At 34.5% G+C, this 14880-nt stretch overlaps 1 protein-coding gene across 1 annotated transcript in view; it reads left to right on the plus strand.

Moving 5' to 3' along the window:
* The window catches only part of SRFBP1 (serum response factor binding protein 1), a 62071-nt gene that overhangs the window by 13776 nt on the left and 33415 nt on the right, over positions 1 to 14880 (plus strand). The gene's annotated exons all lie outside the window — the stretch shown is intronic.

The raw sequence follows: 14880 nt of genomic DNA on the forward strand, positions 1-14880 counted from the left end.
TTAATAGGACAAAGTCATCCCAGTAAATCTGAATAAAAACATCTAGGAAACGACTCTTTGATATGAAGTATATTTGTTTCTTGTGTTCTTCCCTCCCTCTGCTGCACACTGTTGTAAAATTCATGGAATCCATCTGATAAAACTTTTCTTTCTCAAAGTTATAATCCCCTTTGTATCCAGTCATTCAGGAAGAAAAAGTATTCTGTATTTGACTGTCAGTGATGATTTTTGTCTCTGTGGTTTGCAGATTAATCTTTTTCATATACCTTTTTTTAATGATATTCCTATGAGAAATAAAATCTTTATAGAGATTTTGCCTTGAGAATAGCAATAAAATAGGAAGTTACAATTTATCTCTTTCACTTTCTCTTAACCAAGGTTCTTACTAAATTACATTGCCTACCTAAATTTTTCCCTGTAATTTCTTCTGAATAGTCATTTTTGTAGTCTTAAATTATTCAGAGGCTTTGAGCTACTATATAATTGCTGATTTTATTTTACCATGGAAAGAATGTAGTGTGTGTGTGTGTGTATGCATGTATATATATACACATACACACACAATGTATAGTTGGCTACTCTGACTTTAACTTCTTTTATAATGCTGTTTAAAAACTGGAATAAACTGGAATTTAAATATTTATATATATATGTAATATATATATGCACACACTACATTCTTTCTATGGTTTATTATATATAATAACTTGTATGCAGTGTACGAAGAGTTTGAGAACAAAAGATACTCAATCTTTAGAATACTTCCCTGTTGTAAATTTCAGTGATACATTTGGTTAAGTTAATTAGAAAGAAAAGTTGTCCTTTTTGATCTAAATGTAAAGCCTGTTTTCTTTTTTGTTGTTTGTTTTGAATCTCATCAGCAAAGGGAAATCTGATTCAGTGATAAAGTTTGTAGGTTTACAAGATTACCACATCACTACCGTGGTTTGGTTTGGTTTGTGTTCTGTTTTTCACTGTGATTACGCAATGGAATGGTTGCATCATAGAAAGCCAAATTCATAGCCTATGTATTCCTTGAATTCATAAAATTCATAGTATGTATATGTCTTGAATTTGTGGCAGGAGTTAGGGCATGCTGGGTTGGCTACTCTGACTTCAACTTCTTTTGTAATGCTTTTTAAAAACTGGAATAAATTTAGATATAAAGTGAATACTAGAAAGACTATATATTTGCTGTTCTTACATGTCAAGTTTTATTCCTTATTTATGGTTCTTTTACAGTTTTTTTTGTCTTTTCTAAACAAAGCAAATACATACAGCATGTTTCTTAATTAGTAGGTCATTTGTAATTTTCTTAGGAAGTGGTTATTACTTACTTGAGAGTATCAAATAAATGGTGACAAAACAAACTCTCAGTCTTAATTAAATTTGGAGAAAAGACCTCTGCTTATTTATTTTTCCAGAAAAATTTTTCCTTGGCTCAGATACTGCTTCATTTTTATAGTCTTATTGATGACATACTGTCCTATTCTTGCTTTCTGTAATAATAGGGTATTTTGTTGCAGGATGACTTCTTTGTGAAGAAATCCTGAGTATTTTTAGAAATGAGAGTTTGCTTTTTCTGGCCAACCAAGAAAAAAATTGACTTGATCTTTATCCTTTAAAATCATAGGTTCTAATTTTATAGACTATGGTGTATGAAACCCAAGTCTTTGCTGCCTTTTCTAATAGTGTCTATACTTTTAACCTTGATATTAGTAGAAATACTGGCTTCTAAAACAGTTTCTTTTTCTTTGAAAGTTAGTTAAATTAGCCTATCAACATTTACAGATCAGTAAGTTACTTAGCTGAAAAAGGAGATGGTAAAATTCAAACATATACTGAAATTACTCAAAATGTGCAACAAATCTCTTACTCGATAATGAAAGTAACAACTAGCTTTTACTGACCATTTACTATGCGCCAGGCAGTATATTATGTGTTTTATATTTACTGTCTCACTAGGCAGATACCATTTTTATCCCTGTCTTACAGAATAAGAAACTCAGGCTTAGAGAAATTAAGCAATTTATAACTGATTATAAAGCTAATTATGTTATCCACTGTAGTATACTGCTTCACTAAGATGAGAACATCCTCTGATATAGCTAGACACTTTCCTAGATATTGGAGGAGATAATTTAATAAACATGAAACTTGCCATGTAGGAAAAAAAAGACCCAAAGATGTACAGTGTGTTTTCAGATCCTTTAGTTCTTCACAGGTAAATATACACAGTAGCCTGTATCTGTATTTCTTTTTTTTTTTTTTTTTATTTGAGACAAAGGCTCTCTCTGTTGCCCAGGCTGGAGTGCGGTGGCCCCATCTCTGCTCACTGCAACCTCCGCCTTCTGGGTTCAAATGATTCTCCTGCTACAGCCTCCTGAGTAGCTGGGACTACAGGTACCTGCCACCATGCCTGGCTAACTTGTATTTTTAGTGGAGACGAGGTTTTGCCATGTTGACCAGGCTGGTCTCAAACGCCTGACCTTGGGTGATCCATCTGCCTCGGCCTCCCAAAGTGCTGGGATTACAGGCAACCACTCCTGGCCTATCTGTATTCTTTTTTAACCTCTTCCTCTCTAAGGCTGTTACTTCTTCCTATCCTGAATATTCTTTAAGATGAGAATTTATGTGTTCTTCTTTGAGACCTTGTTCTGCCTGCTACCTCTTACTTCTCCTCTAGGTTAAAACTTTCTCCATTTGTTTTATTCTTCCCCTAGTTTTACATTCTGAAATCTATTATTAAAACCAGCCTTTGAGCTTGTAATCAGTCGTTAGGATCACTTTGTCTCCGGCTTCTGCACAGCTTGATCCTAAGTGGTTGTCATTGGGAGATCACAAATCAAAAAAAATAGTATCGATTATAATCTGTAAAGGCATAAAAGTTAAGTAAAATGGTATATCATCAAAATAATATAATTATCATATCATTTAAACCTCACCACAACTCTAGGGAGAATCCCATTTCAGAGGACATGTTCAGAAGTATTCTAGGCTGCGTATACTCCTTAGATTGGAGGTTTATCGTTGTATGTATTCATATACTCTTTAAAATTTTGTGATATTTCTGGTTATATGTGCTTTTTTAAAAGTTACTGAGTTTTTTTCTATAGTTTCACATACTGTGATTTTGGTAAATTTTTTTCCTATGAATGCTTAAACAAGTTCTTTCATAGGGTAAAAGATACCTTATTGAAGCCTGTAAGTACACTGTACTGTGCTAATTAGCTATGTCAACTTGACATTTTGTTCGTTTATTCTATGAAAGTAATTGTATTAAAAGTATCATTAATCGTACACTATAATTATTTCTGACAATTTTATCTGTGAGCCAATATGTTATCAAATCAGACTCAACGTGTTAGAGCTCTTACCTAGAATCAGCTTTACTAATAATTGTAAGGATGCAAATAGTCAAAGGGGACAGGTGAAGCAAGGAGAGAGATCTGGGACTCTATGTAATTCCACAGGCCCTTCCTTTCCACATCAGATGTGTACTTTCCAGCGCAGAGTCTCCAAATGAGGAAGTCTGGTTATTACCTCATATCAGAGAGCATTTACATTTTGAAACTTCTCCATGTAATATCCTCAGGTTATATAGCTTACATGATATTCTCCAGTGTGCCAGGCTTCATAAACCCGTAAATTCTGGGTAAGGACCCTCCACCTAACAAAAACTCATTATCCTATCTACCAGAGGGACTGCTTACCAGCATGTTAACACGAAGACTAAACTGCATCACCTCCCTTTCCTAGAGTTTCCTCCTGTTAAAGGAAATGAATAGATCCCAAGACAGCTACTTTAATTCTCCTCTCCCTGATATGTAATAATCTTCCTTTTAGCTTTTCTTTTGTGTTTCATAATGTATAATACTGTGTTTATACTTTAACTTCCAACTTTTTGGAAAATACTTCAAACCTATAGAAAATTGTAATACTGCAATATGATAATAATAGTGCATTGTATCACATGCATGTTTGTACCTTTACTATCAGTGCTGAGTTTTCTGGCACTTGATTTAAGTGCCATATGCCAGATTTCTCCATTGTAAAGGTATCTTTTCGGTTTGCTGTTGCTAAGTGATCTGTGAAATGATACTGTGAGACTATGTGAACATCTTGTAGTCTTTCACCCAGCGATTTATGTTCTATGGCAACATCTGTTAAAATGTTTTTATTGTTTCTATTTCTCTGCTGCAGTAATTTATTTCTCTGATAATATTTTCATTCTTTGAGAGGAATTTTTTTTGAACGCCATCAAGGATAGTGATAATAGCCATTTTTGTTTGTGGAGAAGAAAAATGTTCTTTTTCCTTTCCTGTTCATATGCTGGGTAATTTTGGACTGTACCCTGGCCATTATGAAGTTGCAGAGATTCTGGATTTGGTTATTTTTCTCGAATAAGTGGCTGTTTTAATGAAGTTTCTTGGCTAGGTTTTAACTTTAAACTACGTTTCTTAGACAGCAGTTCCAGTCTCAGTTTAGATTTTTTGTCTTTCAGGAAGATGCTTTAAATCTGCTACTTACCTGAACGCTTAAGATATTTAGAGATTTCTTCTCTCTCTCCCTTCTGGGCTTACCCTGCTGTCTCAGCAGATAAAGTATCCTGGATTCATTTTTTCAGGGGTAGCTCTGCCACTGTTTCTAAACCCTCCTGATCGCAGTTGTCCTTAGGCTAAACCTTGAAGAAATGGTAACTACTTGTGCTGTACAACTTTCCATCTTCTTTCCTCCAAGTAGGCTTGGTGGACCCTCCATTAGAGTCTGTCTGTTTCCATTTACTCTCTAATATCTTCAGATAGGCAGATAGAGCTTTTGGGTAGCATGTCCAGGTGTTATGGTTGTTTCCAGGATTGGGGGTATGGGGATGATTAATCATGTTATCTTATTCTGAGGGCCTCAAGACACACTACAATTTTGATTTTAGGAAGATGAAGAAGAATAAGTAAAAGAGACTGAAAAAATGTAGCCATTGAAGGAGAAAAAGAACCAAGAGTATCTAGGAAACTTTGTGAAGAAACTCGTTCAAGAAGGGAATGATGAATTAGGTGTTTCTGAAATGAGCACATTTAAAAACACATTCAAATCATAGTAGACTTCCTGCCTCTGGTCTCGCCTTCAGATCATGTTCTGCAGTCTAACCAGTGACCTTTCTAAAATGCGTATCTAATTGGACTTCTTCCCTGCATGATATATAAGACTCTTTGTGCTCTGTACTCTAGCTACCCCTCTGTTGCTTCTCTATCTTCCACTTACCCTGTAACTTTTTTTTTCTACCAGCTAAACTGAATCCCAAACTTAGCAGTTTCATGACCCATTGCCTACATCAGAGTTTTTAAACATAGCACATCTCTTCCACCTGAACAAACACTTCCTCTTCCTTCAACACCAAATTCTTATGTTATTAGCTCTAGGAAACTTTCCCTGGCGCTTCTGGAACTCTAACCCCAGAAGAATTACTTACCTACTCTCTACAGGCCCTTTTACTTTGTGTATTTGTGCTATCATATGGTATAGCAGTCTGCTTTCATGCCATTCCTGCTGCTTAGAGAGAACTACTTAAGAAAATGGGTTATTTTACTCAATTAATTATTCCTAACACCTAGTAATGTGTCTGATACATAGTGAATGCTGCTTGACTAGCTGACGGAGTGATTTCTACTGCAAATTTTTTTTTTTTTACATGTTGGCACGTTTACGATGTTGAGGTTGTTCTGAGTCTCTAAAGATAAATGGAATACTATGGAACTGTTATTAAGAAGAATCTGTAATCAGAGGCTTTTCTTTTTGCTTGTTAAGTATCAGAAACAGGAGGAAAAAGGTTCTTCATTTTATACGGTCACCTTAGCCAATACCCTAAGACCATATAACTTCCAATTTAAGTTTTTAAAAGGTAGAACTTTTGTTTCTAAAAGGAGAGCAAGAAAGATGTCCTGGTTTGTTAGCCTTCTGTACTTAATTGTGACCTTTGAAATTATAAACAGGAAATCATAGCACTATTTGAAAAGATCAGTATATAATGCTGTCTTCACACTCATTCAGTAACAGCATTCAGTAACAGATCATCATACTGAAATCCCCATTTGCTTTCTGACATGTGGTTTCTACAGCTTTAAGTTACTATTTTGTGTAGGTCATATTCCTGAAATTCTTACTGTTGCATTTTTAATATATAGGGGTCATGATTTTCATTGTAGACCATGTTTATATAAAGTCTGTGATTGCCTTAAAATATTCTTGTCTTTTAAATAACAACATATGTGAAAAATAGCAGTAGTATGTATCATCTGTTTTTGAACTTGCTTGCTTCTGTTTGAACACAAAAAACAAGTTGCAGGCCTTTGTTGGCAAAAGAGATGAAAATGCTGTTACTATTTACTGAGTCATAGTATACACCTAAGTTTTAAATAAGGAACTGATTCTGAAATTCTTCACCTAGATAAGCCTACTTCAGAGGCTGCTGAGTGTATAAACAAGATTCAGCAGTATGAAGAAAGAAAGCGCAGTATAACATGGCTTTTTAAAAAAAAAGTTTCCCATTTATTTTTGTTTTGTTTTGATTTGATTTTTTGTTTTGTAATTCTGGAAATTTGAACCTAAACCTTAGCCAAACATTTCCTAATAACTGTGAAAATATCCAAAGCATTTTTAAATTATTAATTCAAAAATCTTGGACAACCAATACTACTATCATGATTCCAGTCTGAAATAATACGGTGCTTGAGAAAAGAGTTAAATATTACAACATATTTTGTTGGAAACACATAATAGGAGACAAAGGGCCCTAGAGAAAAGCAGCAATAAGATCAGTAAGTAACTGGTCTTACAAAATGGGATGTTCTTTTTGTTTTTTTAACTGGATATCACCTCAGTTTGGGGTTAAATGGAGACAAATTATATGCAAACAGTAAACTTTTCTTCACAAGGCCATCCATTTTGTTAGAAGGGAATGTCCAGAATGAAAAAGTTTGTTCAACTTATTTCTTAGAATACAGAAGTGTTCTATGTAGAATCTTCAGACTGATGTAATTGCTGGGTGTCATTTTCTGTCTGCCTCTTTGAACCTGACAGAAGTGAGTCATTTTATATGCCAAGAACAATTTTGATGTTTTTATTTGGCATAAAAAATGTGATCATGTTTAATCACTTACATTAAACAAGCTGTTTTGCCTGATTTTCTAAAAAGTATTTTACTGTGAAAGATAGGACTGTATGGTAAAACAGAAGTTTTGGGAGCTTCATTTGACTGTGTTATTTGCTAATGTTTATGTTTAATTAATATTTTTTGATAAGATGCAGATCATTCTACAATTGAATTATACAAGTTTTTTAAGCTTTTGTTGACTGAAACAATTATTTTTATATATTGATGAAAATAATTTACAGGTGAAAAATGCATTAAGCTTAGCTTTTAGAATATGCAGATTCAACTTTTGACATGAAATTCAACTTGGAATTAAAGTGAGACAGTACTATTTGTAGACATTTAGTAATTCTTTAACTGGCTGCCAGCTAAAACCTGACACTAGTAAAATTTCTTGGTAGTAAACTTACTTTGTTTTATTATATTGTTCTCCTGTTCAAGACCCTAGATTAGCTTCCTGTTGTCTGCCAGATGGGATCTAATTTTTCATGAGTATTAAAAGCATTTTCATCAGTTGACCCCGGTCATCGTGCACAACTGTATTAACCTCATTTCTGTGTACATACTACAGTCAACATTATATTCCCTATATGTTACGCATTCTTGTTTTTTAAGTCTCTACAGTTTTGCCTGATAACAAGGCAGGATTTTCCACCACATCACACATACTTCTGCAAAATCAGACTATCATTTTCACAGCTTTCACCAACCTCTAAAGAAGTGATTTTATTGGAAAAGATGAAAGATGTATGCATAAGGCTTCATGCCTTATGGCATATGTCGTAATGGATGGGGGTTTTCTGTGATTGGAGAAAGCTCCTCTAGTAATTTGGTTGTATTTTTATTGTTCCCACCAACTGCGCTAAACAGAAATTACCCCAGTTACTTAAAATTACCCTGCTGACTTCATCCTCATACACACAGTACTTAATCAGTTTTTAGAAATCAATTATTAACACATCTTTCTTTTTGTTACTATGACAGGTTATTGGCATGTTATTTCAAACATGAAACTCTGTTTGGATTGCCTTTTTACACAGTCTTCTGCACATAGAAGGCTTTCTGTGAAGTTTCCGTGACATGTTTCAAATATAAATGGGCACATCTATAAAAAGATGTGTAAGAGGTTATAGCAGTATATAATTTTTGTTTCACTTATTTGCTGTAGTGAGTAAATAAAATATACATCAACATTCCTAGCCATGGTACACTTTAATTTTTAAGAATTTGAATTTCTATAGTCTTTTAATCCATATAAATGGCATAAATGAAATGTTATTTAAGATGACTATTGCCTTCAAGACGATTGTGAAAAGTTACACTAAAACTTTTCATAATGACAGAGGGATCCAGAACAGAGATATTTTCCAGACCAGCTATACCACACAATCCGTTATCATTGTGCAGATTGCACTGTGACTTTAGACTAGAATCTAAAGTGACTCTCTTTATTTCAGTTAGCACTGTAGGATTCAAAAGACAAAAGTTTTACCTGATATTTTTTAGTCTGGTACTTTGCCAGAAAAGTTCAAATACTTACTTATAATCTCATCTCAGAACCATCCTCATGACCAGAACATTTTATTTTGGCTCAACAAAAATATATTACGTCTATACTTTGTGTGCGCCATGTTTGGCTAGTTTACAAAAATATAGAAATTAATATGGTGCCTGCCTTTGAGAAGCTTAAAGTCTAATTAGAAAAATGGAGAGAGCTTCACTGTGATGTGTTGAAAGATGCTGCTAGACATATTTGAGGAGGGACACTTAGCACTGCTTGAAGATTCAAGGAAGTCTTTCTGTAACAGGAAGCTGAGTCTTAAAACTTGAGTGAAACTTTACAAATTATAGGGTGAAAAACTTAAATTTGTATTGCTTCATTATTTTGTTTTGGTATTGGGTTTTGTTTTTCTTTTTTACATTGTAAAGGAAGTATCTGTAGAATCAAGAAATACAAAGCTTTTAGATTATTAGTTTCTATTCATGAAGTCTGTGTAAGGGAAGATAGTGATTTAAACTCATCTCAGCATGATCAAGAGTAAAGATTAACTGCTGTGTTTTTTTAATCTAGGTAATGGAAAATAATAAACCTGAATGAAAGACATAGTTATTAAATACACTCTGCCATGGTTCCTGCACAGTGGCAGTGTTTACTGACATGTCTGGTTTATGTTGTATCTAACACTGCGATAACTGAGATATTTAGTGTAACAATTTATAATACCTAACAAGTAAAAATAACTTCAGTATCCATTCTTTCAACAAGCACTTATTGAGCATTTGCCAAATGCCGTGTACTTTTCTAGACACTTATTACCACTTATTACCTGAGAAGAGTAGACAAAGGTTTCTGATCTTTTGTAATTTATTTTTGTGGGGAGTTGGGGGATTAGGGTAGACAACATAATAAATAAGTTAATTGTATAGCATATTCGTTGATTATATACTGTGGAAGAAATAGAGCAGAGTGGGAAGGATTAGGAATGATGATGTGAAGTAGATACTTGGTTATGTAAGTCTGGAGTTCAGAGAAATTATCTTGGCTACAGATGGAGATTTTGGGGAGATGTTCACATATATATAATATTTAAAATAATGGAACTGATGAAATCACTGAGGTATTATTAGATAATAGTAAAAGGAAGAGTACCAAGGACAGAGTCCTGGTCCATTCTTAAGTTAGAGAGAAGAGGAAGAACTAGCAGAGGAGACAGAGAAAAAATAACCAAGAATATGGGTCTGATGTAAGTCAAATGAAGATAGAGTATCAAGAAGAAAGGAAGAATTAACAAAAATTGATAGGCCAAGAAGGGGACAGTGCTGCTGATACATTGAGTAAGAGGAGTACTGAGACTTATTCATTAGATTTAGCGGCGTGGAGATCCTCACAGGCTTAAAATAATGGGATTAATGTAACTGGGACAAAAGCCAATGAAGTGAGTTGGAGAGAAAATAAAGAGCATTTGGAGATGGCAAGTGTTGACAAGTGTTATAATTAGGGTGCTCATATAAGCAAATTTCCCTGGGATTGTCCCGGTGTTCATTCACCATGTGGCCCAGCATGTTTATTAATGGTGCCTTATTTTATTCTCAAATGGGCTGCAGTCTGAACAACAAATATATGATCAATGTGGTTGTGATTCATTGCTGTCGGTATTCTTTTTGACACCCAAATTTAGCCAGTGGTAGCCCCTTTAAGCCAGCCTGCATAACTTGTTTGAGACCCTAATTTGAACTCCTTTTGTCCTTTTCCGGCATAAGAAATTATCACAGGGTTTATACTTTTTCTGCCTCATATCTGTAATCAGCCATTTCTCTAAGAAGTCCTGCTTCATTATTAGTGGTATTTAAAAACCAAAACCCGAAACATTGATAGTTTTTGATTGGAAGGAAAGGGAGTGAGAAAGTTAGGTAACCAGTTAGAAGGCATTCTGAAGAAAAAATTTTAAAAAGCAAAAATATTACAAAGATATTGAGGTAGAAAATTTATTCAGGTGATTCCATGTAGAATTGAATGTTAAACATGGAAGTGTGTTGTAAAATTAGAGCAGTTAGATCAGAAAGATACATTGAGGCCAAGTACTGAAAGGATTTAAATACCAAACTGAAAGATTGACTTCATTCTGTATTCCGGATGGTGATGTAATGGCCCTTGGAGTTACTCATCCTGGAGTCTGGAAGAACAATTAGGCTATTATAATCCACACAATCCATAAAGAAGTCTTGAACCTAGGAGTGGGATAATGGTAATACAATAGAGCGAACAGATACAACTGACAGTACCAAAGAGAAAGCAGAAACGGTGATAGGAGCATAACAGAAGCATAGTAAAGGGACTCCCAGTATCTCATGACACTGAGCTGTCTAATACTAGCAGCAGAAGATCGAGATGCAATTTGTTTCCATGGAGAACAAAGGAATAGGTGTAGGAAGAAGATAGTGATATTTTATTTGGAAAAAAATCTATTGGCAATATGATGATAGAGTATAACTTTATTGAAGTTTCATCTAGAACTGTATGTAAAAAGCAGAACAGTATTTAGGAAATAAAGTTTTTGTTGTCACTGAAAGGTAATCATAATGAAATTCTCAACTATAGAAAAGTATGAAGATTTTGGTGTCTCTCACTCTCTCACAAGTTATTTCAGATTCTTTATTTCAGAGAAATGACTCATTTTCAAATAGACCAAAAATCTAGAACCCAGACTTTTCTTGGCACCTTCTAAGTTTCTGTATTGGGGATTAATCCCTTATAACCTAAATATACTATTCCAATTTTGATCACACTTTGGAAAATACAAACGTGTTTTGTATTTTATTAAGTAAAAAGCCTGACTCTGATAAGATTCTCTTGAAATTAAAAATATCAACATGGTTATTGCCTCCAAGTTGCTTTTTGTGTTTACCCAATCTCCCTTCCCACAGCACAATACAGAATAGTTTGGTTACAAATGTTTACTTGCCCTACTTAACCAGAGGCAACACTACACTGCTTATATGGTTATGAGTCACTATATTAGATTGTTCAAACAAAGTCCCTGGAAAGAAGAAAGACAAGGTTGTAGCCAAATAACCAAAATTGGGATTACCTAATTTTGACTTAGTTTGATATTTTATGTAAAAGCAAAAAGTGGCATCTAGCACTGTGTGGAATAAGAGAACTGGAATAATTCTGATGGATCTGGTTATTAGGGGATGATGTCTTTAATGTTGAAAACATGAATAATATTAGTTTAACATAATTAGGAAGGAATTAAAACAATTTTTAATTGATCATCACTGACAACAGAATATAGCCAAAAAGCAGAAGAGTATTTGCAGTTATGTTCAATTTAGAGAAAAATCTAAATTCAAGAGAACTATATTTATCTGAAAAAAAAAAAGACATTGGAATTTGTTTGTTTGTTTGAGACGGAGTACAGCTCTGTCTCCAGGCTGGGTTGCAGTGGCACGATCTTGGCTCACTGCAACCTCCGCCTCCCGGGTTCAAGCGATTCTCCTGCCTCAGCCTCCTGAGTAGCTGGGATTACAGGCACATGCCGCCACACCCAGCTAATTTTTGTGTTTTTTTTAGTAGAGACAAGGTTTCACCATGTTGTTCAGGATGGTCTCGATCTCCTGACCTCATGATCTGCCCACCTCGGCCTCCCAGAGTGCTGGGGTTACAGGTGTGAGCCACTGCACCCTGCCTGGAATTAGTTTTAGATGAAGGAAAGCTAAGTGTTGCTGCCTGGTTAATCATCTTCCTTAGCATTAACAATATGCACTAGGAAGAACATGGTGTAACAGTATCATATAAGCACAAACTAGTTTCTTTCACAATTTTAAGTGCTATTAGCCAGGATTAAGTGTGGTGCATGAGGGACTAGGTGATCTTTAAACACTGAGTACATATAAAATGTCCTTGGAGTAGGTATATAACTCCTGTCTAAAATGTCTATTACTGGGTCTAGAAATGGATCTTAGTTTTCCATTTGGCATGAAACCTTTCCTCAGAAAGAACAAGATTGTATCTGCCATCTGCCTGGCTTATTACCTAATGTAGTTTCTCAACCATTCACAATTATATATCTGTATATTTCAGTGAGTCTTTAAGTAGTGCTTCACTTTCTTCCATTATAAGTAAAACAGAGTAATGTAGAACTGAGCAGTAAGTACTCTTCTTTGCAATACTCTAGTAGTCCTCTTGGCTGATTTTTTTTTTCCCTAGTATTTGTTCTCTTTCAACTTTGTTTCTCTAAAGAAAAAGCCTAGATTGGCAACTGAAAATGTTTTGGCAAATCTTGGATTTGACTTTTTGCTAATAAGAGATTTAACTGATTTTTTTTTTTTCTCACTAAGAAATAGACTTAAAATGGAGCTGCCATTCAACCCAGGAATACCACTACTGGGTGTATACCCAAAAAAAGTAAGTCATTCTAACAAAGACACATGGACATCTACGTTCACAGCTGCACTACTTACAATAGCAAAGACAGGGAATCAGTGCAGGTGCCCATCAGTGGTAGATTGAATAAAGAAAATGGTCCATATATACTATGGAATACTGTGCAGCCATTAAAAAAAAAAAGTGAAATTGTGTCCTTTGCAGCAACATGAATGGAGCTGCAGGCTGTATTCTTAAGCAAATTAACAGAGGAAGAGAAAAGCAAATACTGCATGTTCTCACTTATAAGTGGGAGCTAATCATTGAGTACCCATGGGCTTAAATATGGGAACAATAGACACTTTGGACTACACAGTGGGGAGAAAGCTGGGTTTAAAAACTACCAATGGGGTACTGTCCTCACTACCAGCACGACGGGATCTACACTCCAAACCTCAGCATCACACAATATTCCCATGTAACAAATCTGTACATGTACCCTTGTATCTAAAATAAAAGTTGGGGAAAAAAGGAAATAGACATTTAAAATGTTTCTACGCTGGTCCAGTTCTGTTCAACATGTGTCATTGTACTTGAGTCTGACAGTCAAAGCGAATAAGACATCATTCTTACCCTTGGAGAACTTACACTCTAGGCTCTTCATTCCAGTTTTCTGTCAAGAATATGGAGAACAAAGGTTATTATAAGCATAAGTTGTTTGTTTTATATATGTCCTCAATGCATTTTTTTTTTGACTACATGTCTTATTGCCTGACCATGTGTCTCACTTGAAGCAGAATTGTTCTCAATAAGTTGGTTAGAATATATGTACCCTTCTAAATAGTTAACCAGAAAGCTGTAGTGATTCTTTAGTACCTAAGCCTCTACATACCATTTGTCTTTCAGAGTTTGCTACTTTTTTGCCAAATTAGGGCTTACTTGCTTTCCAGTGCACGTGTAGAAAACAATTTATAATGAAGAGAGTTGATGTATTGTCAGGTAAGGGACCCCAGCCTCAAATCCAGGGACCTTGTCCATCTTCCCAGGCATTGTTTGTAAATAATTAATTACTTCAGATCTTGAAAACTCAATTCTTCATGTTTCCTCCAGTTTTAATTACTGATCTTCTGGATTCTACTGAGTTTTGCTATGACTGGCTTCCATAATCAATTTGATAAGTAATTTATATGTTCTTAAAACATAAGTATTTTGTGACCAAATTATAATGTATTATTGACACTGTTAAATTCAGTCCTACAGTGATTTTAAAAAAAAGTTTTTTAAAATTATCCCTTAAAAAATAGATATTCTGAGTTAAAATATATGTAAATCTAGGTTTCAGAGCAGTTGGAGAAATAATTTGCGAGTCCTCACAATTTAGTATGAACTTCCCAAGCAGACTTCACAGCAGACTCTTAGGAGGATTCAGAAAAGCTGTGTGTGAAGTCTTCTCTAATCTTTTAAAGGTGCTATCTGTGCAATTGTAATAGTACATCAAAAGGAGCCTTACTCTGAAAGTCAGTACCTGATTTCTTCTGAATAAGAATAACTTCATAATATATCATTTATTGCAGTTTTTATTTGTCTAAAAAAAGTCTTAGTTTCTCATTGTTTACTTAAAAGAGTACCCTACAATTCCAGTTATAGCACAGCTTTCCTATCCATCCATATTTGCTAAACACAATTTTTACATTTTAGATGAACCATGTTTTAGGAGATAATATTCCCTTTTAATGACACTTGTAGCTATATTTAAAACTAAAGTAATAAACGAGTTGATCCAAAATACTGAAGTATAAATGGTATAAGACAAAAAGTTTAAGCCATCCAAATGCATCTATATTTTACTTAGTTTTAAGGTAAATAT

Source organism: Colobus angolensis, unplaced genomic scaffold (genome assembly GCF_000951035.1).
Source record: "Colobus angolensis palliatus isolate OR3802 unplaced genomic scaffold, Cang.pa_1.0 Scaffold62, whole genome shotgun sequence".
Taxonomy (NCBI): domain Eukaryota; kingdom Metazoa; phylum Chordata; class Mammalia; order Primates; family Cercopithecidae; genus Colobus; species Colobus angolensis.